Raw genomic sequence first — 24,152 nt, 5'->3', positions numbered from 1 at the left:
CAGCATAAAGTGGTTAATATTCATCTCATGAGATAATGCTCCACCACTATACAATGAATATTTAACTGAGGGTTGAATTTAAAAATACATCACAATTACAAATAAATTGATATCAGAAAAATTGCAATTAGATATTTTTCCCCAAATGGTACAGCCCTGATGTTTAGGATTTTAATTACTATTAATTAGTAATCAAGTTTAAATTGTGTGTTTGTATCCCTGCATGGGACTCATCTATAATTGATGACTGATTATGTCAGGGCAGAAATATCTCAACACTGATATATTTTGTTTGTTTTTTTGTTTTTTTTTTCAATCACCACTTAAATGAGGATTGTTTCAAAACTTATGTAATTTACAGTTTTTTAATTTATCGGTTAACTTTATAAAAAATTCAATTTATTTATTCAAATTATATCTTTCAATCATTACATGTCATTTAGCAGACGCTTTTATCCAAAGTGACTTACAATGGAATTGAGTACAATCAGCCAGGCGTGGAGTCGAACTTGCGACCTTTGAGACCATGATGTCTTTCACACAGGGTACCAGTCTTAACCACTGAGCCACTCCACCCCCAATCAAGTTATATATATAAGATATATATTTTATATCACTTCTACTAATGAATATTATTGAACTTGGGTGTCTCAGTGTCTCCATGAGACAGCTCTTAGTTCTTAGTGTTTGGATGTCAATGTCATGCTGCAGACGGAATTTGAAAGCGATTAGATACTTTTATAGTGGATAAAATATTTTAAACCGAATTTCCATTTCTATTCATTCAAACCACTTGAACTACTCTAAAATAATTCCACATAACAGCATACTTGATGTTCAAAGTTTGGACACCAACTCTGTAAGTTGATACATAGCATGATACATAAAGCACTATTTCAATACTTTATATGAACAAAAGCACAACGCTTTTTAGCCCAAATGAAAACTGCCATTCTGTACTCATCCATATTCAGTCATGTCAAACTACCTCCAAACCAGCCTCCTCTATTTTGTGCCCCTGCAGCCATTTCTCACATGTGATCTTAAACAGTGATTTAATGAAACACCTACAATCACTTAGCAGCTGTAGATGCCTGACAGTTGTGCTGCCAAGCATTAAAATCACCTGCCGTTTCCCTTGGTAATAATAGCTGCTGGCAATGTATAGCCCAATTTACAAACTAAACTACAAACTAGAAGTGGTTACTGTGATTCTGGTTTGAATACTTGATTGTAAGCCTCAAAATGCAGTGCTAATCTCTTTCTTTCACGGTCCGAGGAACAGGCAAGAGAGAACCCAAAAGTACGACAACGAGGCAGTCAAGTTTGTGGAGGAAAAGGCACTTTACTTTGTCCAAACAGTCAGAAACTAAACCAGTAAATCAGTCCAGAAACAGGCTAACAAATCCGACAAGGGGCAGGACAAGTACACACAAATAAAAAGAAAAGCAAACTGTGTAACTACGTTACAGAACCCCCAGGGACGGCTACTGCCGTTCCACCCAGTTGATCAGGATGAGCCTGATGGAAGTCTGTGATGAGGGTTGGATCCAGGATGCTGCCAGCAGGGACCCACGTAGTAGACTCTCATTGACAGGCTTGACCTTGGAAACATGGAATGTGGGGTTAATCCTCATGGAAGGGGGACGAAGGTGGACAACCACAGGGTTGATTACTTTCGAGATCAGGAGTCAACTCTGAGAGGTAGGTCCCGTGTCGACGGCCAGACGCGTTGTCCTTTTTGCTTACAAAAAAATCCTGCTCCAGTGGGAGAAGATGATGGTTGTATGTTCCCGGCTGCCAAAGAGTCATTAATGTATTTCTCCATTACCTTTGTCTCTAGGACTGATAAGGACCATAAGGAGTCGTCCTCTAGGAGAGATATACCCGGACGGAGGTTGATGGCACAATCGTACGGGCGATGCGGCGGCAATGAGGTGGCCCGAGCCTTGTTAAAAACCTCCCTAATATGCATGTAGTCCTTGAGAACTCCCGACAGATCTGGAAACTCAGAGAGATCAGACATACGAGAAACAGATGACCGCGCTGCCTTCAGACAGACAGTGTGGCAATGAGCACTCCACTGCAGTATAGTTCCTGAAGACCAGTCAATGTGTGGATTGTGTCTCCTAAGCCACGGATACCCCAAAATGACAGGTTGTTGTGGTGCATTAATTAGATGAAAAGAAAGAGTCTCACTGTGATTACCTGAAGTGGTCATTTGGAGGAGTCGTATGATGTGTAACCCAGCAGAGGAGGCGACCATCCAAGGCTGTGGCATTGATAGGCTTTTCCAGAACCACCCAGCCAAGGCCCAGCTGGGAGGCAAGAGTCAGGTCCAAAAACCAAGGGCCGAGAGGGCATTTCAAAGTTCATAGTCCGTGTCTTTTACTAGACACGAAGAGGCAAAATGGCCGTCCTGACCACAGTACAAACACCTGTTTGAGACCGTTGTAGAAGGCATCAAAGAGTGAGGCAGCGTTCCAGTTGCTTTCAGCTGCTACAGTACGGAACTCGATAGAGTGATTGGCCACAGACCTTCCTGTCTGTGTAAGATTAAACAAACCCAGAGTGACCTCTCTTCCGGGTGTGATGTGGTCAATAACTTTACGTAGCTCGTCGGAGCTTAACAGACGAGCAGATACCGGACTGTTTCTCCCACTCGGTTCCCCAGTCTTTAGCTCTGCCAACAAGCAGAGAGACAATATATGCCACCCCGGACCTCTTGGTGGGAAAAGCCGACGGCTGGAGTTCAAAAGCGAGGGAACACTGCACGAGGAATGGCCGACAGGAACCTGGAGCACCGGAATAGCGCTCCCGAGGAGGCAAACGAGCATCCGACACCAGAAGAGCCCGGGCAGGAGGGCTTACAGTCACTGCAGGGTCCGGAACATGATCAGACAGAGAGTCTTTGGAGTCTTTGGAGAAGCTCCTGAATGCTGGCAAAACTCCTCTCATGGCGAGCTGCCATTTTCACCTGAAAAGGAGGTAAGTTGCTCGTCGTGGCACTGAGGAGCGTTGGCCTGTGCTCTCAGCTCACTACGAAATGTCTCGGAGTCGGCTGGGTTCATGGTGGCCAGATTGTTCTGTCACGGTCCGAGGAACAGGCAAGAGAGAACCCAAAAGCACGACAACGAGGCAGTCAAGTTTGTGGAGGAAAAGGCACTTTACTTTGTCCAAACAGTCAGAATCATAACCAGTAAATCAGTCCAGGAACAGGCTAACAAATCCGACAAGGGGCAGGCAGTAATCCGAAGTCCAAGGCAGGCAAACAGGGTCAGAACAAAAAGGCAATCTCAAAAATGTCGGAACGCTTGGCAGAAAAACTAATACACAAGACAATCTGGCAGGGGTCGAATGAAAATGGACTGGTATATATACACAGAGGGACTAATGAGCAAATGGACTGCAGGTGAGGAGATGGGCGGGGAAAACCAGGTGAGGGAAATGAGTTGCTTGCATGGCATGGAGGAAAGGCGGGATCTGAAATGACAGGAGAATTAGTGACAAGACATGGAAACAAATAAAAACAAAAGCAAAACTAAATGTTCGTGTAACTAGGTTTTACACTTTCTTTTTCTTTCTTAATTGCTATTGAGGCACTATTTTTCATGATTGGAAAGGAGCAGTGAGAAGAATATAATTCTTATTTATAGCTGCCCCTAACTATCTTAGATGGTCTGTCACTTACAGTTAGCTACACCCTCATCTAAACACAGTGCTAATCTCAACAACAACTTTAAAATGGATGTGGTTTGTGACTTCATATCATCCATCCATTCATGTTGGTGGAGCTGGAGCCAATCCCAGCTAACATAAGGCAGAGGTGGGGTACGCCCTGCAGGTCACCAGTCCATCGCAGGGTCAACAGATGAAGAACCTCACACTCACTACTATGGTCAATTTAGAGTGTCCAGCCCAGAGTTGTTGCATTCATAGTGGAAAAATGTGAAAAATAACATGCCAGTTTTTAAGTCCTTTTGTAAATAGATCCCCCTCTTAATCAGACATTTTGTTCTGAATGGCATGGGCAGTATCCAGTTTACAAATAGAGAAATGTTTTAATTTCAAAATGGTGACTTCAGATCAAAAATATGTGCATCCAGAAATGAGTGTTTCAGTTGGCTTTTAGAAGTAACCTGTGTACATACTACGGTGCTTAACACATGTGACTATTCAGATACATGGGCATGTGTGTGCTGGTGTAAACATTGGTGATTCTCTTCTCTGCAGTTGTTCAACGTCTAATGAGAAACCAACATGATGAACACTAGTATGAACAAGGACTTCTGTTACGAGACTGAAAATCAAGATCAAACTGATGGTAAGTTTTACATATGGCTTATTCATTTACAGCTTATTGGCAGGTTGCAGCAGATAAGAACCAACCAATCAAAAGGTGAATACATATCTGCCTGTCCTGCCTGGAGACTGCTGCGTTTCCAACCATCTCCTTTTCTGGAGCTCTAAAATGCCGCCAGCAGCTGCTCTCAGAGAGAAAGCTTTATAAAGCCACTGTACTCTACCTGCTCAGCACAAAACAACAGCAACCACATTGTACATAGTAGAGAGTTTAGCAGCTACATATATTTCCTAATAATATTGTTCCGTCTTTGCTGAACACGCAGTTGTTTCAAACAATTCACTATATCAACAAACAAAATAGTGATATACTACATTATTGCTTTCACAACTTGCTCCTGCTGGACTCAAGAGGCAAAAATCTATTACTGTGTCTTTAAGGATTTAAATTGCCCCCTCTCACACAACATCTTGGATTAATTACACCCATTACTTCTTTAAAAAGGATCAATAACCACTGTTTGTTTCTAATTTCAAGTCACAATTTGTTCATTGCAAAGTCTCTTTCACACACTGACCAGACAGAACGATCTCACCTGCCCAGCTCACTGAATTAAACTGTGCTGGATTATATGGATTATATACAGTATATATATACATATACACATATGAAAAAAAGAAATAAGAAATAATTAGTTTACTTGTTATGATGATCATAGTGCTTTAGCGGTAATTATGTCCACCCATGTCTCACAATACTATTGTTTTTTATTTGAAAAGTTTTTAGAGAGAAACAGAAAATCCTCACACTCCAAATGCAGACAACAGGGAAATGTTCTCATCACTTTAATAGATAGCATTAGGAGATTTGTTTTTGTCTATAACATTTAAAACAAGAAAAAAGAAAACATCACAACATTCAAATGCCTTATTTGACATCCTATCCAAATTGACCTCATGCAGGTGTCAATATGTTTTTGTCAATCATCATTTATTGGCTAGTTTTTTGAGCTGTGGTGTGATCCATCTCACACTGTTTAAAGTGTCAGGGAGGGAGATCATTTTCTGGAGCACGCTTTACTGTATTGCTTAAAAGCCTCTTCACACCCCGATCGTAACCAATTAATGAATGCATTGTCACGAAAATGAAAAATGTCAGTCAGCCGTGGAACAGACAGGCCAGTGAAAACACCATCCAATCATATTGAACGGCCCGAACGAATGAAATGGATCGTGATTCGTGATGCATCGATCAAACTGCCACCTGTCATGTAAATTTGCTGAATCAAAGTGATATTGCTGGTGATGGCTTTGTAAACAGTTGAGCACTAGTTTACTGAGCTCTGTCAACATGATGGTGTTGATGGTTTTGCCCTTCTTGCCCGTTTGTCACCACCCACCCACCCACCCACTCATCTTGACATAGCAGAGGTGTGGCTTATATGAGACGAAACATCACATTACTGCCCACTCAGCATCAGCTCTCACAGCATCACGCACCTTCGACAACATATTGAGACTTTGTGCACCAGTTCTCAGTATAAACAGCAAAACACACTGGCCATTATCCAATATTTTAATTTTTTCTTAAAACGGGTTAATTTTACCCATCAAACTGTGTGATGTGAGCTCGATCCTGTTAACGGCGGTAAAACAACACCAAACATTCTCACAGTTACCATGGCATCTTATAGCCATTGTTTCAGCTGTGCGTCTACACCATTGTGTGTTGTCAAACTGTAGTTACACAAGTTCACAACTGTAGTTCACAGCTGTCCCTGTGTCTCCTGCCCAACATTATGTGTCTCTCAGAAATCTCAATTGTACTTTCTTTCAAACTTTCTTTTAATAAATGGATACAGTCTATTGTCTCATTTGTCTACTTTTGTTTGTTTGTTACTTCTTTTTTCATTGAATTGTGGCCATGCTTAACATTGTCATCAATCTCTGGCACTAAGGTGTCACAGAGAAAGGAATATTGTCTGTATCTTCTTTAGTGTTTTACTTCAGTTTTATCCACAATATTACATAATCGCTGCCTTCTTCTTCCTCCTGCCTTTCCTCTCCTCGCTTCTTGTGTAGCGGCTGCTGAGAACATTCCCTCTGTTTCTTAATCATCATTGAGAACTTATGTCTAAACACTATCTTTGTGAGCGAAGGAAGCTGACAGTTTACTTAACTTTAAAAATCTGTAAAGCTGCCAGGTATCAGCATGAGTACAGTGACTCAGACGTTTGTACTGTTCACTGTTTGAGTTGCAGCTCACCTCAGAACTACACTTGGCAGTTTGCAATGATAAATAATGATGTAATAAGCAGCCAACAGGAAGATGATACAGTAATAGTAACTCAGTTGAAGTGTGAAGTGAAAGATTTGCAGCGGTAACGTCAGTGTGTTCATGAAAGAGGATATTACCTCATTGTTTTATAATCCTTTGTCAGCAGTGTCACATTGACCCCTCCACAAAGGTTATAAAACCTTCTTAAATTATTCTCCAAAATTGTTTCACATGAAGAAATCAGAGCTAAGCTACCAATATAATTAATGTGAATCCTGCTTGAGTCATTGTGATTAAGTGTTTCAAATCTTCTAAACAAAAGGGTTTTCATTTTCTTGTAATGTGTCAATCCTGTCTTTATTCAGTCAGTCATTGTTGCTATAAAATGTCAGAAAACAATAACTTTTGTCCAAAAAACTGAACAAATCTTATTTCAGCAATGACCGGAATTATTAATCAGTTCATCAAGTTCATTAATCTACTAAAAATCTCAGCTCTTAAGCGATACAATTACATTTTGCGAACATATTTTGGTACATCTATATTTTTTAAAATTTTCACAGCTTCATGTTTAATAGTAAACTAAATTTCACACAAAACGGCAGTTTGTGTATCAGCTCATTCCCTAAATGTTTGAGCATCAGACTGGAAGTCATTTTCTTTCTCTTCCTTTCACAACACGCTGTAACCCCCAGATTTAACCTGAGACTCCAGGCCCGTCTTCTCGACACTGATTTATTCAATCCCTGTTAAGAAGGGGATACTAAAAAACATGAGACTGTAGATTAATTCTTAGAATGACTCTGTTTGTTGCACATTTTTGTGCAAAAATACTAGAAGAAAAAGCTCCATTAAGTATTTTTCTGACTTGTTTTGACAGACCACTGACTGTATTCACACATGAAGACACTGTACATCGTTCATTAAACTGAGGCAGAGATACAGCTCCTCACCTCAACACCTCAGTCTCTTTGAAGTCTTTGTAGATTTCCTACTGAAATGGATTTTCATTCAGCTTTGGGTTGTTTTTTCTTCAAAACTTCTCTATGATTCTGTTACTGCCTCCACCTCATTGTGTACTGTAAGCCCTGTAATGGACTGCATGATAATAAAAAAAACAACCCAGCATTAACACTGACGTAATAATCAAATATCAAACATTTTAAAAATCAATTTTTCAAAATCTTAATATTTAATTTATTTGCACTGGAAAATGATTTGTTCTGTACTATTTAAAAAAAAAATCATATATGGTGATGATGATCAGGAAATGATGATGCATAAGCATTACTGTATTTACCTCAGTGATATAAACCTCCAATACAATCCAAAAATCCAATACTGTACATTTTGTTTAAATTCAGGGTTTTTTATTCACAAATGAAAAATGTTAACTCCCTTCTGTTGCTTCGTTACTTCGTTACTACGTTATAAGTGAATGCCAGACAACACTAAATAATAAAATTATGGATGTGCATCAATAATCAGATGCTTATATCTAAATCTAAACATGTAATAATGGAACCAGAAGAAGAAGCAGCCACACTGAGCTGCAACAAGCTGCAAACCTCCAACAACACAGTCGTGACCTCACTGTGCTCTCGTGTTGTATGGAAAACTGCTTGCGTCGTGCGCGGTATGAAATCAGATTATGGTTGCTCATGGCGTGATGGAAAAAAAATAGAAAATTATTGACTGACTTTTTTATTAAAACAACATGAGTTTGTTTGTTTGCACTGTAAACAGACACGGCAGCTGCTCCTCTCTGTGGTGTCATGTCACATCGCTGTGAGTTGTGTTTATATTCATGAAACCACAAACCATGGATGTGGAGCGCACTGTTTCAACTTCCACATTACAAGATGACACATACAGTATATTCGATAGTGTCAGAATAACATTAAGCATTTTTGGTGCATGCCATAACAGCAGCCGGCTCATCTGTTTGTACTGTCGGTCATCTACTGTAGACACATAATGCACTATTTTCTGGATTCATCCCCAGACGAGCAGAACAGAGATTAGATTGTTTGGCATCAGGTCAAGGCAGCTGATTCAGACATTTGAACTCCGGTATTAAAAAGAAAGATTTAAAAGAAGTGAGTGGAAAATAAAGGCTCTGTAAATAGCTGATGTGGACGTCTGACGGGGGTCAAGTATCGTTTGATTGGGGACTTGTTGTTAACTGCAGTGGTGTAAAGGTGATCACATTTGCTTGACTGCTTTATGAACAAGCTTCATGAGGAGTGTCATTAAGCCTCATTCTGGACTCGCATTGAATCCTACACTTGAAAATGTGCAACTTATTTAGGAGCTTAAACGGAATTGACAGAAATGAGAGCAGTTTCTATTTCTCCACAAAAAGGTGAAGTGCAGGTGTATATGGATTTCCTCTTCATTAAGGGCAACATGTACAGCATTTTCACACCAAAATACCCTAACTTGTTGTTGTTCATGTGCATTTCTCTGTCTGTAGCTGAGTCTCAACACATTTTTATTTCTAATGACAAATGTTGCTTATCAATTTTCCCTCAGTTAAACAATAAGTTTAACTACGTTTAACACTTTTATTTGAAATGGCCACAGCTGCTTTTCAATTTCCTCGAGGTTAAGTTATAGTGAAACTTTAACTCTCAAGGCAAATAGTGGAAAAGTTCCTATTTGTTCTCCCCTGAATTCTAATATTACCTCGACTGCTAAATGTGAAGTATAAAATAGCAAAGGGGATGAGGACACCTGCCTTGAGAATTAGAACCATGATTGTTGTTGTTGTTCCAGTGTAATGTAGCATGTAGCTCTGCCCCTGAGCTGCTCTTCATTCTGCTCACTACATTATGGAAACTCTTCACTTTAATGTGAAGCTGCGGTGAGTCACTTTCAAGGTGTGCTGTGACTGTCAAACAACATGCTAAATGACATCTGTGTGTGAGAGAGAATATAAAAAGTAAAAAAATGTTAGGACTAAGCACATAAACGTCCAGTGAAAACTATAAAACTATATGCACGGAACTATTGAAAAAAAAACTAACAGTTGTTTTTTTTGCCATAACAAGAGTAATGTCAAGACTCATGACGACATATTGAGATTAAACGTGACATTTCGTCTCAACATGTCCATCAAGGAGCGCGACCGCTCTACAAAAGCTGCCACGGAATCAAGACAGTTGGACATAATAGTCCAGCCCTGCAATCACCTCATTCCACTCACCTGAGTCTCCCCGCCCACTTCCACACCTGGCCCTCATGATCCTCATCAGCCTCCCTTACAAATACAACCCATTCTCATTCACCCTCTGTCAGAGCGCCGTGCCACATGTCCTGCTCTCGTCCTGCCAGTTTTGCTCTGCCTAAAGACTTTTTGCCTGCTACTTATGCCAGAGGTTTTTCTGGACCTCCCTCCCTCCCTAGTTTTCACCTTTGTTTGCTGCTTAGGTTTTTGCTTTAAAATAAAAACCTTTTTTGGACACTCTGAATCGTGCTCTTGGGTCCAGTGTTTTAGTCGGACACTACAGCATGTCACACAACAAGTTAACACCCTGAACAGTTACCGATAAAGTAAGGTTTTTTTGTTGAATGTCACTCCAGACCTGGTGGCGGATTGAAAGTTACTTGTGTTTGCTGGTGTGTTGTTTGGAAAAGTCTCTCCTCTCAATGAAGACACATTTTCCAAACTAAGGGTGAGAAATGGAAAAAAAAGAAAAGTCTAAATGCCAAAATACACACACTGACACACACACAGATTCTATTCTTTTAGCTGTCCTTTTAAGGACACTGCAGTGGACAGACAAAGGAAAGCATAACCCCTGTCCTTAACCATAACCAGTTAGTGATTAACTCTTAGCTCTAAACTTAACCAGTTCCTCAGAAATTAGCTTCTGCCTCATTAGGACCAGGTTTTGGTCCCCATGAAGACTACTGGCAAGGTCAATTTTAATGCCAGAAATGGCCTTAAAGGGGTAGCACATACAAGAACACACACACACACACACTTGAGGATAGTGTTTTCCATAGACAAATATTCCTAATCAGAGATTCCAGTCCTTGTTGCCATGACAGTGAGAAACATATGTTTCTTTTCTTAATGACTTTGTGTGCCTTCCTCCTCCTTTCCTTCAGTAACGCATGAGAATAAAACAGCGGAACAACATTTTATGGAGCCAGCTGATCAAGTCTAACATGTGTGGAGAGGCTGGTGTGCACATGCAGAGAGGCACATGTCGTGGACTGATATGTTTTACACTTTGATTCATAGTAACTGTCAGTTAGTTGTGAATGTAGGTGCACACCTGTGTGATGCAGATCTCCATTAACACGTTAATATTGTCATTGTAAAGATACATGATGCAGCTAAGTTATACAGACAGACAACCAGTCTGATTCTAAAGTTGAATCTGTTTAAATGCACTGAGGGTAACGAGCAGTAATTGTACTGTTTCGATGGAGGATAGATTCAATTCATTTAAACCACTGTCATGTAGAAGTGAAATTATCATTGCTGTGTTGTGTTGATGATTATATTGGGGAAAATTAGAAAAGATACATTCCCCGAAATGATGTGACTCAAAACTATATCTTCATGCAAATATTTTTATTCTGCAACAAAACCTGCCTGACGATAAGTTTGTCAAATTCCTTGGCCATTGTTTTTGCCCTTGACTCAGGGTTAGGTAGTCATATCAAGAGGTCAGTCATAAATCAGAACTATTAATGTGCTGTCAGAGTTTTTTCTGTGATTTTGATGCTTAGAGTGTCACATAATGTGAGATGCCGGCCTCCTGTCTGCTGTTGTCATATATGTGTCACATGTCATTTGTGAAGGCACTTTCTAAAAGTAGACCCGTGCTCACAGATCATATGACTGTACACAGCCGTTAATTAGACAGAGGCCACTGTGATAAAATGGCATTACTGTGTAGTAGGTGCCAATTTCCAAATAATCTATCGATTCCAATATAATGATTGAAAAATGTTACAGTGCATATTGTATTCTGTTCACGGCGAGACATAATGGCACAGTTTTAGATGCAACATCTTCCACTAAACATAACAGTCTGAGCTGAGGTGGGGTCTGTCCACACACTGCAGGAAATGCTGTAACTATTTTTAACCACAAACATGCACATTGGAGGGTTCCAATTAGCTCACAGGAAAACCACAGAGGCAAACACTGAAATAACTAATTACGTGTCTCTCCACATGCTGACACTCTGCTCCAGAATGAAAGACATCCGTCATGTCTACAAAGATCTTGGTTTGAGAAGGAGGGTTTACTTCTTACTATGAGATATTACAGTAATGGAAATCATATTCATTTATGAGTACAGTTTATGTCTTATTTCAAATGCCAAGTGTCCATATGAATGTAAGTATTTAACTTGGTTTCAATTTAAGTGCGATTCTTTTTTTTTAAGATGCAACAAATCTAAAGAAAAGCCTCACTTCACTCATCCTTTCATATTTTTTCATCTGCTTTTTCATTTATTCACAGACTTGCTGAGACTCACTCAATGATATATTCACTTATTCCTTCATTCTTACCCTCTCATTCATTGAGTGGTTGCAATTCCATTCAAATTAACTGAATTTGGTGAGTAGCAAACTGATTATAGATCTAATAAAGTGTCTCGGTCAGTAAAGTCGATTCTCTGACAAGACCTCATGCACTTAGTTTCCCCTGAAGTATGTAAGAAAACATAGGCTGATGGAGATTGGTGATTCATATTAAATCTAAACTGTTGTCACTGTTGTCTCTTGAGTATTGTTTTGAGACACTTTCTGTTTTCTGAACACCAGAGAGCGTGTGCAGAAGATTTCAGGCCCACTCACAGAGACCGACTTCAGGAAAAATCAACAAATCAACCATTTGTAAACTACAAATATTAAATGGAACTTTCCATGTGTGGTGTGGTAGCAATGTAAATCTGCCAGCCGCAGAGTCTAATGTCTACCGAAGAAGCAGAAAAGCGTGACTGAATAAAACTAGGAATTGGCTGGAGGGAAAAAGGATTTACTGTTGGTGGCCTGAGAAGTAAAACCAAAATCCTAAAAGACGATGCTGTGGTTTCTCTGCATCTTCCAACAGACGTCACTGAAAGCTTTCCAAAATAGCTGCGTGGACCTGGCCCAAGAAAAATGAAATGGCAAAGTCCCTCAAACATAGAAATGTTTTTCACCCTCTGAGGCATCAAAATGAAGCCAGAACTGGCAACAGTTGTCCTCAGGGAGAATTATTTTCACATCACGTAATAGCATCGACCAAAACAGCTACCCGAAACATTGCTTCTTAGAAAAACAGTAGCTGATAAGCAGTTTACATGCGAGAAAAAGGTAAACCTTGCTGCAGTCATTAGAACATTGGAGGATGTGAGTAAGAGTGTGAGTGATCAAAAGGGGAAAAGAGGGAAGTGGGAGGGAGGCTGCAGTGACCCACTGAGGGAAACATTCATAGAGTTTTGTGAATCACACAGTTCTAGAGTTCACATTCAACAGATATTTGAATTTAATTTATTAAAATGAAATCTCATATACAGAATGATGGCTGAAACGACATCGTTCTGCCCTGAAGCAACCATGATTACACCACTTGAACAGAAGTGTCTTAACAACCTTTACCCCCAAACTCCGAGTCGTGCCAGTAGATTGAAATCTTTCTCTGTGTAAACAGTATGTGCCTTGTTTGCATAGTTTAGATGCAATATGTGTACCTTCACACTGAATAAACAAAATCTAACTAATCTCTGGTAAGTGCTGCAGCATGACAGCAGCAGAGATAAATCATCACGCGGTGACAGTGGGCATGAGTTTCAGTAAAAATGCAAAATGGTTGTGTGACTTATGTTATATTAATAGTATATTTAGTATAATTTAGTATAAGCAAATAAAAAAATGTGTTTTTCATAGCTTTAGAAGGCATGTTTTATGTAGGCAAGGGTTTTGCTTTAATAGAGCCATCTTGCACCAGCATGTTCCTACAGCAGCCTAAACGGATTGGAAACAAAGAAAAATGGCTCTGCGCATATAAAACCTGACGCATCAAGCTATGAAAAAAAAATGTGGAATTGGCAGAGAGAGTGGGAGAGTGGAGAAAGTTGAGTAAGAACATTTTATATCCTTTCTGGTATGCAAAGGCCACCATAGTTCTTTGGCATGCTTGGGAAAGTGAGAAGTTCTCTATTTGTTGCACTCTGATATGTCACTAATTCTTACACACTGTACTTTTCAACAAACCTCATTTATAGTATATCTCTTTCCAAAGTCTAAGATTCAGGAACAACACCCACAGCTAACAGGCCAAGAGGCATAGCATCTATTGTTTGAATTCTGTCAAGCCATGAAGCTCCTGAGCTTCTGAATTTGAACACATGTTTAAAACCAAAATTAATTAAATTAGATTTAACGTGTTTGTACAATGTGTGATTGTGCTTCCTTTGTTATGTTGTGAAAACAATAAAAAAGTATGTTGGCTGTTTGTCGTAAGGTAAGAAATAAAGTTGATTGTTGAAGCGTGGTTTATGTTCACGAGTAAGAATGAACGAATGAATGAATGAATTAATGAAAAGACAAATCTTGTATGTAGCTATCTGTAAGCACACACACGCACACACACACACACACACATTCTGATTTCTATGACTTCAGAGGACATTGCAGAGACGTTCTCTTACCTTAACCATAACTACTACTGGCCTTACCTTAACCTAGCCTCATCTTAACCATTCAACATCTCACCTTATAATGTAATAATTTACATTGTGGGGACTTGCTTTTTGTCCCCATAATGTGACTGTGTAAGCAGATTAAGGTCCCCACAACATGAGTAATACCTGGAACACAAACAGGTTTGTGCAGCTGCCTTTTGGGGACTCTCATTGATTTCCATTCATTTGTACAGCCTATACAACGCATTACCTCTAACTATTGTCAGTCAAGTCAAAGGTTTTGGTCTCCATGAGGACTACTGGTCCTGACAAGGTCAGTGTTTATGCCAGAAGAAGCAACAAATAAAGAGAACAAACACCGCCACACACAGGGAAAGTTATTGTTTATGTCCCCTCTAACCTCCTCCTCTAACTGTAACTCTCATGGCAGTGTCCTTAAATGCGCATGAATTGGCACCACAGTATTATGATGCCCAGTATCTCCTATGCACAATTGCAAATCAAACCATTTGCATGGATTGAGATGAAGTGTGTGTGTGTGGGGGGGATCTCGGTCTGACTCATCTCCATGTAAGCTTGCTGATTGGTTGAGTCAAGCAATTGCACGCACACGAACACACAGTGCGATATACCCCAGGCCCTTTGGAGTGCACATTAGTCACTCCACATAAAAGCATCTAGTCGCTCCAAAGCAGGAGAGCAAAGAGAATAAGTGGGAGACGAGGTCTGCAGAGGTCTGCTCATGGCAGCCATTTTCCAAAACTTGCAAATGTTGCTTGGGCATGACAAAAGCTGAGTAAACTCTAATGTTGGAGAGTCATGCTCAAGTTTATGTAACAGTGATCGATACAGGAGGAGACGCATCCTGATCCAGGCTCAGCTAGGATTTGTGTTTTCCATGTCCACAAATTTTGACCAGAGGGTGAAACCTGACGTCATCTGACTGATGTTGACTCACATGTAGCGCCTACATAACTGGATACTACCTGTCTAGAGCTATAGGAGCAGCCATTCACATAAGAGGCATTAATTCAGGTGCACGTGACACTGAGTAACACCCTGCTCTGGTGTGGATTTAAGCCTAAATTATTCCATAATGCCATGAGTGACTAATACACCATGTCTCTGCAATGTCTGTTAGATAATGGTGATATACTTCTTACTGACAGTTGCGCCAAACTGTGTAAGATGTAATCACTGAAACAGTTTGTCAAGCTGCAGATATCTGACACACCGATGACAAATGCAGGGAAATCAAACACAAGTTTGGAGAAAAAGGAGCCAAATAAAAGGAGCGATTGAGTTTTCCACCCTGTGCAACATAATATTGTGGGTGATGATTAATCAATGTACTGTTCACTGCGATGAGGCTTCCATCTCACTGCAAGAACCTGTCCTCCAATGAAACGTACATATAGGTCGTATTCAGGAATTACGACCTATGTCTACGCTTTCAAAACCAGCGCCCCTAGCGGTTGTATACATGACAGCAAGTGGTATCTAGTAGCTGAGGTCGCCACTGGAAGTGAGAGCCAGAAGTTCACAGATGGCTCCTGCAACCAGGCTCCTATTAGACAATACCAGCTGTCAATCACATGGTATCCACTCATATGTGCCATGCTTTATTGTCTTTTTTGAAACTAGCAGCTGAGATAATTAACTCCTCAGGAAAATGTTTAATGACTTTAGAAATCAAGAGAGAAATAAGCTCCTTTTCACATTCAAACTCAAACGAGTTCTCTGTGCAACCATCCATACATCCATTTTTATGCACAGTCAACGGACACACCTCACACAGTTCCAGAGAAACGTGTGGGTCTATGACTTACAGTTTCATCACCAGACAAATCTTTTCTACCTGTTGTTTATTGTAGGACAGGTAACACATGGCATATAGTTATTTGAATTTGTATAAACAGTATTCATTACACCCTTCATTATAGTTATTGATATTCATTATCACTTTTAACTTGGTTTAACTAAGGGACTTTTGTGTGGAGTTTGCATGTTCTCTTTATGTCGGTTTGGGTTTTCTCAGTCCAAAGACATGTAGACTGTGGTTAAGTTAGAGACTTAAATGACCTCAGGTGAATTTAAGTGTGAATGTTTGTCTCTGTATCACCTGTACCCTTACTAGGGCTGTAAAGTCCCGGTCGACTGGTCGATTTATGAGTCGATATGTTCTGGTTCGACTCAAATGCTGATAAGTCGACTTTTTGCCGTGTTAATTTCATACAGTCTGTGGTTAATTTGAGTTCATCTGGAGGAATGTACCAAGTGCTAATGGGGGTGTTTTCAGAGCACCCCTGTTCCACAGGTAACAGCGTGTCTTCAGAGAACACGTGATCATGTGGGCTTTACGTACATCCAACACGCAGAGCCCACGTGATCACAACGGGCGCTGCTGGATAGAAGTGCTGGAGCGGAATGGACTGCTGTAACGGAGATTTTAGATATAATCCAATATGCGTTTTTTGGCTGATATCGGACCGATATCCGATATCGATATCGGATCGGGACATCCCTATATATGACTCATCATAATCACATCCTAGTCCTCTTATATGTGAAAAAAGGCCAAAATTGTTGTAAACCAACCATGGACCGTAATTGTAATGACGGCACATTAATGTAGCCTGACCCCACTCACCTCATCAGGTTTGGTTTATCCTACACAAGTCATTAAAGAAAGAAGAACACTGTATGTCTGGCATCTAATGTAACCGTGACAAGCTCCAGCAGAGGTATTTTTCTTACACTTTTGCGAGCACAATGTCTATGGTTAATTGTGATTTTGATTGTCACTGAGAAATGATGAAAACCAAGTCAAATTCAGTGAATCCAGTGTATACGTGCAAATACTTTTATTATTTTATTATATTTACACGTGCAAAGGCCGAAATGAACTTTCATTAACTGCAGCCCTGATACAAGCAGCTGATATGATTCTAATGGTCTCCTTGTATAAACATGGTTTAGGTTTGTGTACACAGGATTTTATGCCTAATTCCACTGTTTGCCTTCCACATCTCAAACCATTTCCAAAGAGTATATTATTAAATTGACCACTATTTAGTACTATTTGTCAAACAAGCCTGGTGAGATGCACAGCAAGGCCTTGTATAGTCATTTGCATGCATTTGTGCAGAGCTATGGACACATGTATGTTACTTTTGAGACACTTAAAAATGTTGTTTTTGTTTCTGGATATTATGTAGGTCATATTCCATAAATCTGAACAAGAAGCAGCAACATCTTTGGGACCATTTTTTACAGTCATGTCATAGTGACATTATACTATCCACAAACATATTTGGCTTTGACCTGCACTCTGATTACCTGCAGTGACCAACATTACAGTTGTGGAACGTTTTGTTCATGTACGGACGTGCTTGTTTCTTAAATCTTGTGCTGCTGATGAGCATCTGTGGCCCCTCAAAGGTTTACAGAAGCAGCAGGGCACCCATCTTCAACTTGTCTTCACAGGAAGTGAGAAAGAAAACTTTTTTTATGGTTGAGCAGCTGTTCTACATAATCAAATCTCAAACTTGGACATGAAAAGCTGCAGTGCTGTAAACGTTGGGTATCATGCTGGATGCCAATACCATAACTGTAATCAAATTTGTGCATGTGGTATCAAACTTCAGGTAAACTCACAGAACGGAATACCATAGTGATTTACAATCTATATCTTATTTTATCATTCCCATGTAGAATCCAACCATATCAGCATTTTCGTGCAAGCACATAACAAACAGCCACTTGTTCTTTGGTTGGTGAAACACTACACTGGGGCATATGTGTAAGTCTAGAGTGAAGTAACATAATAAAGCCTAGGATACTGTCAGATTAATGCAGCCAATAAGAAAGAGGAGGGACAGCTCAGGTTGCTATCCTTCAATAGAGCGACATTATGCAACAGCTACATGGAAACCACAAGCTGGTTTAAACTTACACTGGCTGTAATCCCGAGTGTGTTTTATGAACGGCTCTCATCAGACATGGCTGTAAACATCATGTTTACATGGAAAAATTGGACGTGACAAACAATCTTTGTCAAGTTCATGGTAACCTTGGGCAATAAGAATGTTAACATGGATCAGTTAACTAGTCAAACGAAAGAGCACTACTGCTTGTTGTAGTTTGTAGTTAGTCATTTTTTAGAAGAATCCACTGATGTTCTCAGACTGTGCCAATGTACTCGGTTTCTCACTGATTTGTAGCGTGTTGTTGTTTTTTGTTCACTGAAGTGACAGCTCTGCAGCCGGTGGTGAGCGAGTTAATGAGGGTGATATCACGTTTCAGGTGAAAACACTGTCTCGGGTTGATATTTTGATGTGTTACCATTTTAATTTGATAGCTGGAAATGTATTGAAAGACTGAAGCTAATGTAAATCATCAGCTCTTAGCTCAAAAACATCTTTGCATTAGGAGAACGTGCCCATTCAAATGTAATGCATTTGCATTACAGCAGCAGCTAATGAGGTATCAGTATTAGGTTCCTTCAACGGGTCGTAAGCTTGTTTGCATGACATGTTAAGGGTTACAGTTTATCTAATGTAATACATTTTTAGAAAAACTCCAAAACTCCCCTGGCTGTGCCCTTTTAAAGGTATATTTCAGGCTTTTTTTTAAGTGTGGTTGTATGAGGTACAGTGTTGACACATTATTAACACTGACTTAGCCAAACACACCGTTGTTTTAGTGAACCCACCTGGGACTCCCGCTCTCACTGATAACATGTGTGCCAGCAGGGACAGCAGGAGAACATTTGAACAACTTAACAAAAGGCTCACATAATAAAATCTACACCTGCTTAAGTCTATGATATCTAAGTAAAGATTATGTTAGCCTCTTTTCCTGGCCTGAGGCTCTCTTTAACCAAAGTCCATATTATAAATCAGTCAGTAAGATTACATGCCCAGTTAAATCGAGCCATAGCCCAACAAAGACAGGCAATTGGAAAACTTTCTGAGTCCGAGTATAAATACTGAGGAGAAAATCGGTCTATTTATTAATTATTGTCTTAGGCTGATTAAAATTGGCCTTGCATGTAAACGTGTGCATGTTATTATTCCATTGACACAAACAGAGTGTCAACTGCTGGTTAATGAAAGAGAAATTACATGCACATCCCTTCTTTTATTCTGCAGGTCCAGGGCCAGAAGTATATTAAGAGCAAATGGAGGAAGATCAATCTTACTCCAATCAATCTTACCTGAGAAAGATTTACAGCAGATCAACACATTTTGTCCTCAAATAAAGTTTTTGTGGCACAGTGTGTGGGCTTATTCTCCTTTTGCATGAGAGCCTGCTGGTCCCATATGTGTTCTAGCCACTACAGGTGTGCACGAGGCAATCAGCTGTAGGTAAGACACTTACTGTGTATCAGTACCAGAGAAGCACACTTCAGAATACTTGAAATATCCCTTCAGGTTGCTGCTGATTAAAAGCTCTCTCTACTTTTAGCTCAGGCTCAGCTTTCTTTGACCAAAAGGTTTGGACATCAGCTCAGTCAACTGTCTCCTCAAGTTCAAATTGATAAACTGACCCCCTTATTGTTAATGACCTACAAGGAGGTCTCTCAACACAGGTTGGAGGTGACATTTATTGTAAATTCACATGTGATGACAACAGCTAGGATCGTCTGTGGTTTACACTGGAAACACAGCTCGCTGACCACCATTTATCAGGTCTGATAAATGTTTTTGGCAAGACAGCCTAAATGGAGAGACATTCCAGCCTCACGAAATCTCACTCTGTTTTTCTTCTTCTCATGTTGCTTTGGTTACGTCCAAGGAAAATATTTTATCACAGAGGCTCGTAGAAATTCTCAAATAATTATAACGACTTAAAACAAAGCGTTCAAGATTATTTTCTCAAACAAGCTGAAATCATTATTTTGTTCTAGTCTGTAACTTTGTTCTGTTGATGATTTTCCATAAAATCATTACCTTAAAAAAAGACCAGCTGGGTTGGTGAAACAAATGTTACGTCCTTGTTTTGCAGGCACTTATCTCCTGACATAATGTTTAATCTCCTGCATGTCCTTCACTTATTTGGCAGATTTGACATCATCTTCTCATCCACCTGTTCAGGTGACACACGTAACATCTTCATCGTATTGTATTTAATTTTCGTCTGGTGCCAGACTCTCTAGCCACAAGCCAGTGGAGGTCATGGTCGTTTGCCAAGCGTAAACTGCATTCACAAAACAGTTGTGAGTTTTGTGAATGTTACGTAATACGCTGTGTGATCAGCAGTACTTCTGCAGGCCAAACTGGACGCTCCAATGACTGATTGATTGGCTGGTCAGGCCAGAGCGAGCTGGTTTGCTTGATGATTTCAGCAGAAGTATGTAGATGATATACAAGCAAAACAATAGTGTACCTTAGAGTTGTTCTCCGCCATTGGACACAGCTGTTTGTAGGTAAAGGAATGATTGCCATTGAACTTACAGTGTTAGATGTGTAGGTAAGCAGTTGTTACACTGGCTTTGTAGCTGAGGGACAGAAGACGCCACTTCACCTTAAAACTGTGAGTCATTTGCAAATCTAAACAAATATCCATTACACTCAAACTGTAATTTGTTTAATCCCCATATCTGCATGTTTTCGGACTGAGGGAAGAAACCAGAGAACCCAGAGAAAACCCATGCATACACAGTGAGAACATGCAAACTCCACTCCTCTACAATAAGCTCCAGAAGTGAATTCTACTGCTCAGAGTTTGTTTGATGCTTCCTGCTCCTTTATACACAGAAAATCATTTGACGGAACTCATTTTACGATGAAGGACACAGCATATAAATAGTGTAACATAATTTTGGTTCCAAACAGAAACAGAATAATCACATCAACAACAAAAATCACCAAAGGTTATGCACTGCAACTTTAAACACATAATGGCCAACATTCATCCACCACTTGAACTTGAACATGAAACGAATGAAACAATTAAAAACAGTTGTCATTTTAGTTGTCATTAATGGTCAGTTTGTTAGGTCCATAGTGGTGATATCAAATGAACGGTACCCTGCAGAGATTCTGACCACTATGGAGTAACGTTTGAATGATTGGCTCTGACACACACACACACACACATGCACCCAAGTGTCCCAGGGACCTAACACACAGTCGCGCCAAAGGTTTCACACTTCTCCACTGTTGGCAGGGGTTATTGATGTGGCAAGAAACGTGGGCAATGCACCAGCAAAAAACGGGGACAAACTTCACAGTGAACATCTCAAACTAATCTTTGCAAAGCCTTAGACTTCAAAACTTGAGGCCCGAATCAGGTATGTGTTGGTTTTAAATGGTTTAACAGGACCATGCCACTAATAGTTTAAAAAAGAGTGTCTTAGAATTTTTCTTCAAGCTTAGTAAAGGTTGTAGAAAGATAGAAGTTCATTCAACATGCTTGACAGCTTTACACTACAGTATGTTTTAGTAAAGTAATAAACAGTCACAACTAATTTCAACATTTCATGTCCCTATCTTCACCCCTTCAAGCAGAGCAACCAACTAACTAGCATTAACTAACGTTATCTCACTGCCTATAGACTTATTGTGTTCAAAAAAAAGCTGGGGTCACTACATAGTACTAACTTTCATTATCAAATTAAATACTAACAGAATTTGTAATTAACCTAAGTACAACAAAGTAATTGCTGCAGTAAAAACCTGGGCCTTTGGGGCCACTGTGCATTTGCACACAATGCCGGGCTTTTCATTCAGCTTTGGCTCTGGTAGAAATGTTGCTTTATCCACTGGGTTTATTCTATGAGAAAATCTGACTTACTGACTCTCTGCAGTTAACTGTTGTTTGCACTTGGTTCTATAAAGGAGCATTATTATTTAAAAAAAAAAAAACCCCACAGAGTATCAGTAATCTGTCCATCCACAAGAGTATAATCCTGTGTCGGTGTAATTAATTTGAGTAAATCTGACACTTTAAGTCAAGATAATTAATCAATGAGGCATTTAGTCCTAATGAGACATAGATACATCAGGAGCTTCTGTTCCTTAAAGTGATAAATAAACTGTTTGTTACACAATAATATACAATAAAGGCAGGACGCAAAACTTTCACAAAGTTTCCTAAAACTGTTGTAGCTTGTGTTTACAACAATATATTCATGTTGTACTATTACAGGTGTGATTGCTTTAGGGCTAGGCTCAGTAACACAAATTAATCTAATCATAATAGAATAGAATCTTCTTCACTACATATATATATATATACACATACATACTTTTACTATTGGGGTGCAATTATTCCTATTAATTGATATAAAAAATATTTAAAAAAAATTGATTAATCAATTTGTGGTTTCATCAATAAAATGCAGAAAATTGTATATATATATATATATATATATATGTGTACATATAAACATTAAAAGCCCCGATATTAATAATATTTATGGATCACACAAACACATTAGAGGTAGAACAAATATTACCTCAGATTTGTTAAATGTTACTCTATTTTAAGTTTATTTTGATGTCCTGACCATGAAGAAAATGATGTGGTTTAAATGTATTAGTGATTATCTAACTAATTTGAGTTTTTTTGTTTGTTTGTCTTTTGTGATAACCTTTTCGCCCATGTTGCTCATTCTTAGGTTTGACTATCAAAGAAAGTTGCTACATACAATTATCTGTATATACTGTATATATATATATATACATATATACATATATATATGTATATATGTATATATACATATATATATATATAAATATATATATATATAGTTAAAACTACAAATGTGGAACTTTACTTTTGGGAAACACAGGTGTTTGGTAAATGAAAGTGTTGCAGCTATGGGCTTCAACAATTGCTTTTGAGAAACGGACAATTGGTCTAACATTATGTTGCCTCATCTCTCCACTATGTCAGTTGACAGTCATGGAATACTTTTTTGAGAAAGAATAAATACCTCTCACTTTGTCACATGGTCCAGCCATATGGTCTAAATCTGCACAACAAAGACTTGGTGTACACGTGACAACAGGTCACAATGAGGAATAAACCATTCAGCTGTGTTCTGTGGCTCAGGATGGAACAGGCTGTTTTCACGGTCAGCTCAGCAGCTACAACCCTAAGAATATGCCTGACCCACACACTTTGCCTGCAAGAAAAATAGTTTTGGATCGCGCCTCTTGCCATAAGCCGTATTATGTAAGTGTTAAGTGTGAGGTATGAATAGTACTTCTGGCTTTGTGCCTGGGTGATGTGTGCATGTGTGTGGGTACAGGCGAAGTAACTGACAGTGTGTTTGGAAGGAAAACAAATGCATGTGGATGGTGACAAAGGTTGGAAAAGCTAACTTGAAATAAAGTTATGATACTATCACTCATTGCAAAGTGCTGCTAAATCACAGTTTGGTGTCGTAAATGTTCTGTTTTTCAGGTCCAATCGTGTCCTGGCTCTATGGCAGGAAACTTTAAACATGCCTCACATTTCTAACTCTATTCATTTGGAATATAGGACATTCAGTTACCTGTGAAGTGTTAACATTTCATTAAATCATGTTTAATCCTTACTCATTAAAAACAGGCAATGAATATACGAATGTTGTTCATTTCAAATGTGAACTGCTGGACTCACTGTGTGTGTATGTGTGTGTACCTGATGTTCGTTATGTTGTGGGGACCTAAATCTGTTCACACAGTCACATTGTGGGGACTTGTCTTTCTTATAGGGACAAATAACAAGTCAGTTAATGTAATGTCCTCTGAAGTGATGGAAACCAGTGTGTGTGTGTGTGTGTTCAACAAGATTGAAAGTTAGCACAGAGAAACCTTTCCCTGCAGATTTAGATAAAACAGCGATTGGTGTAAAACTCTGCACGTATAGGTCAAACATCCAAGAGAAGTAGCAAAAGGCAAAACTACATTTGGAATTTT

General features: G+C 39.3%; 1 protein-coding gene across 4 annotated transcripts in view; it reads right to left on the bottom strand.

Annotated features, from left to right (window-relative positions):
* kcna4 (potassium voltage-gated channel, shaker-related subfamily, member 4) overlaps positions 1–24,152 on the bottom strand; it is a 44,218-nt gene that overhangs the window by 14,903 nt on the left and 5,163 nt on the right. The window contains exons 3-4 of one of the 4 annotated variants that reach the window (XM_044030151.1): positions 7,534–7,678; positions 1,481–3,483 (exon numbers count right to left, since the gene is read on the bottom strand). The exons of 1 other annotated variant lie outside the window; for it this stretch is intronic. The gene's annotated coding sequence lies outside the window, so the exon portion shown is untranslated. Of the gene's footprint in view, positions 1–1,480; positions 3,484–7,533; positions 7,679–24,152 lie in introns of those variants that run through there. 2 more of the 4 variants (XM_044030152.1, XM_044030149.1) reach the window with 2 other exon arrangements.

This window comes from Solea senegalensis, linkage group LG7 (genome assembly GCF_019176455.1).
Source record: "Solea senegalensis isolate Sse05_10M linkage group LG7, IFAPA_SoseM_1, whole genome shotgun sequence".
In the NCBI taxonomy this organism is placed as follows: Eukaryota; Metazoa; Chordata; class Actinopteri; order Pleuronectiformes; family Soleidae; genus Solea; species Solea senegalensis.
The sequence above is the reverse complement of the archived record's forward strand: the minus strand, read 5'-3'. Positions and strand labels throughout refer to the sequence as shown.